The sequence below is a fragment of the Loxodonta africana genome, chromosome 18 (genome assembly GCF_030014295.1).
Source record: "Loxodonta africana isolate mLoxAfr1 chromosome 18, mLoxAfr1.hap2, whole genome shotgun sequence".
In the NCBI taxonomy this organism is placed as follows: domain Eukaryota; kingdom Metazoa; phylum Chordata; class Mammalia; order Proboscidea; family Elephantidae; genus Loxodonta; species Loxodonta africana.
The window spans coordinates 49,286,163-49,290,399 of record NC_087359.1 but is presented as its reverse complement, the minus strand read 5'-3'; the positions used below and the strand labels follow the sequence as shown (position 1 = coordinate 49,290,399).

General features: G+C 34.7%; 1 pseudogene; it reads left to right on the top strand.

Moving 5' to 3' along the window:
• Positions 1-294: 294 nt before the first annotated feature.
• Positions 295-395, top strand: LOC111751814 (U6 spliceosomal RNA; annotated as a pseudogene).
• Positions 396-4,237: the final 3,842 nt, after the last annotated feature.

Here is a 4,237-nt window from a genome sequence, read left to right as displayed (position 1 = left end):
TCAAATGGCAAATAATTTTACAAATTAGTCCTAATATTTAGTTGCCTATCCATCACAGAACCTTTATCAAACCTTTATCATTTAATTATGGTGAATCCTTTTGTAATTACAAAATATTTGAGATAATCACTTTTTAAGGCCCACATGGTGTCGAGCCACATTACCATTTTTAGTCATACAAAGATATGTTTCATCAATTCTGTGATGGCCTTTTTTTTCGCATTTTAAATCTCTCAAGTTATTCATGTGTTAAATATTATTTGGCAACATTAATTACTTAGTACAGAAAACGATGTGCTCGCTTCAGCAGCACATATACTAAAATTGGAATGATACAGATTAGTGTAGCCCTGCGCAAGGATGACACGAAAATTCAAGAAGCATTCCGTATTTTTTTTTTTGTATGAGACTGACTTGATTTGTAAACTTTCACTTAAAGCACGATTAACAAAAAAAAAAAAAGAAACTGAAGGGGCACAACAGCCCAGGGCAAGGACTAGAAGGCAGGAGGGGACAGGAAAGCTGGTTACAGGGAACCCAAGGTTGAGAAGGGAGAGTATTGACATGTCATTGGGTTGTTAACCAATGTCATAAAACGATGTACACTGTTTAATGAGAAACTAGTTTGTTCGGTAAATCTTCACCTAAAGTACAAAAAAAAGAAAAAAATGTCTTATAATTGGTATCTTAGAATTGATGAAATATGTAGTTTCTACACTTTGCTTAAGTTGAAACAGAGGAGTCCTTCCTGGATAAATCATTCTCCTTCTGATTAGCTTGCCTTGATTTATTCTTTTCCACATTTAACTGTTTTTTCAACCAGACAGGGAAAGAGGAGTTAAGAAAAAAAAATTACAGTATCTGCTATGGTTCGGGGATATTAGGTGTTTTTATGTACATTACCGAGTAATGAAGACCTGGTGGCACAGTGGTTAAGTAATACAGCTGCTCACCAAAAGGTTTCAAATCCACCAGCCACTCCTGGGAAATCCTATAGGGCAGTTCCACTCTGTTCTCTACAGTCACAATTAACTCAAAAGCAATGAGTTTTTTGGGGGTTTACTACCAAGTAATGAGCTTCAAGAAATTAGGTCTAGATATTTAAAGGAGGACCAGTATTCTTTGGAAATAGATTCATGGAATTCCAAAAAGGATCTTAGAAAACATCAAATTCGTTTTGTCAGCATGCAGTTCTTTTTACAATGACCCTCAATAGTGACTATCTTTTAAGATTTCTTCCATTGTTTCAGCCTGTTAAGATCTTTCTTGGCTCTTACACTGGCTATCTGGTTTAGTTCTGGCTAAGCAGATCATATCTTCAGTAACGTCCAGAAAAAATATTAATAGAATTGGGTCTAGCTATGGTTCTGTATCATTAGAGACATCTCTCTAGGGGCATAGCTCCTCCAATCAAGGCACTTTTGGTAGGATTGCTTAACCAATCAATGCAACTACTAAAACACTTCCTTGTTTTGGGATAAAGTTCAATTTCCTTAGTGTGGTACTCAAAGGACACAAAATTTTTCATGATCTGGCTTGTTTCTCTAGCCTGGACTGCTGCCACATCCTACAGTTGGCCCTTCATTTTAATCATTTTGAACCACTTGCTTCCCAAATCCTTCATGCTACCCAATGGGCCTTCTCCCCACTGTTCCTTCTGTCTGGAATGCCTTTCATTCTTTCTTTACATAATAACATAGGAGCCTTTAAGTCTTACCTCCAGTATTATCTTGCTGGAAAACTTTTCCCTGACAACTCCCCTACCCCTCATTAGATTGGGTTTCCCTCTAAAAACTGACAGTTTTTGATAAGCAAGTTTGTGGCTTATACAGCTGGATGAATGGTAATGCCATTCACAATGACGAGGAACATTAGAAAGACCAAGCGGTTTTTTTTTTTTTTTTAAGAAGATTTTTGGCTTTGGTGATAAGATTTGCTCAAGAACAAAGAGAGAATGACAGAACCAGACTTAAAATCAGGCCTTCTGAATGCAAGTGTGTAAGACACCATGTGGTTTTGGGACTGTTTTTCACTCAATAAGACTTCTTTTCCCCTGCAGTTCAGTAGTGGCAAAATAATGAAGTCTTTAAAACACCAACCCTTTAACTTTACAGAGTAACATTTGTTAGTTTCCAAGTAATTAAGAGCACTGATATTCTGGCAGGGCTCCAGAAAGGTCATTCTTGACACATTCTAGAGGAGAATGAACAAAAACCAGCTCAAACATCAATTTCTATTCATCCCTAATGGAATTTCTGGTTATAGTACTCTGAGGAGTGAGGTTTAATTTTTCGTCCATGATTGATAACTCTCCAAGAACATACACAGGATGATAATGAAAACTACGGAATTACTAACAAAATAGATGCTTCAGGAACACATTCAAGACAGTTTCATTTATCTTGTACCATAAGCCAAAACCACGGATTTTCTTCCTTTCTCCCTTGTTTTTCATTATGTGGACTCTTCAAATAACCTCATGCCCTCTGGATTTCTATACTCTTAATTCAATGTTCTTAGGGGGTAAAAAACATTGACTTATCTGAACTAGTTAATAGAGCAAAGCATCCTTAATACCCTGTTAAACAAGGCCTAGACATTTTCATGTAACATACTTGAGAGAATGGTTCTTACCTCATGTCCATGTTTCCCTAGAAACTGTATTTCAAAGGTTATTTACTCCAAATGGTTTGAATATGGTTCAAACAGCACTTCTAATTTTATCCTGAAGTGGATTCTTTGCCCCTAGATTTCTTAGCTATTTATAATGACCACATTTCCCAAATACTCTTTAATAATTCTGTCTCAGGCACATTTTGATAGTAATAAAATGCACCTGAGATAATAAAAACAAAACTGCCAGAACACGTTGCCATTTGTTAAGCTGTGGTAAGAAAATTTTTTATCTAGAGTAATAAGCTGAAATTATTTCATGCCACCTTACCAACTTAATTAACACATATATTTATATTCATAAATATGCTACTGATACCAAGAGGTCAAGATAATTTCCATGTGCAATTTATTAATTCCTTCTAGAACATTTCAAAATGCTCACCACATTTCACATGGTTTTTACCTCTCATAATATAGCTCTTTAAAGGAATTCACAAGTACAAGTTGGGCAGGAAATTTTGCAAGAAAAGAATTTGAGGGGGCTCACTGGCATGTTAGGCTTTCAAGTCTTGGGTTTCACCAAGACGGCACACCCTATGGGCCACAATGTAAAAACTGTATTGCTTAAGGTAGCAAACATGTCTATCTCTAACTAAGTGGCTTGAATTCTAAAAGTGTACCAATACTTTATGCATAGTACAAACAAGCATTTGCTATGCTTTTAAAGAAAAAAATTTACTTCCTTCAGTAAAGCATTCGCTAGGATTATTCAGACCAGGTTTTCAATACTTAAAACTACAAATAGTTAAGTTTGTGTGCAGTCGTGCAAGAAGTGAATACCAAAAAAAGCTTGATTTGCATAGTTTTTAGTCATATATAATACTATAGTAAGAAGGTTAAAAACAAATCAGAGATAATGTAAACTGTGATACAGAAGATAATTTATGGTAGGCAGTTTCAACAACATACACCTCCTTTTAAAGAATCACTATAAACAATTTGCTGGCAGCAACTATTTAAAAATGGCTACAACATTTTGGGCTACATCCTTATTCAGCTTAAATCTGGACAGAAATATTTTAAATAGCTGCTTCCAGAAAATGGACAGAGCTATTTTTGATAAGTTGTTCACATCTCAACATTTCTGAATGCTTCAAAACTCTATGCAATCAAATAAAAATAGAAGAGAGCAAATTTTTAAAATACTTGAAGGTAGAAAACTGGTATCAGATTCATCAGCTCTAAAAGGGACTGCTATATATGTACATATACAGTTACTCTACACATTGATATATGGTTAATATATTTTTTCAAATACTTCAGGTAGACAAGTTAAAAGCCCATTAATCAGTTTCTAGGTTACCATTTCCCATTTATGAATCACACAAAAATGACATAAGGCTACTAATTTTGCAATATTTACCATGGAAATATATTCAACAGAATAAGACACAACAATGAAGGCTTCATGAATAATTTATTCCATTTGAAGTTCTGCTTTTTGTTTTTTTTGGTTTTTTTTTTTTTTGTTGTTTTTGTTTTTTTTAAAAAGTATAAACCTTTTCATTTCCTCAATCACAATTTGTACAACTCAGTGTTATGGCATTCGGCAGCAATAGTG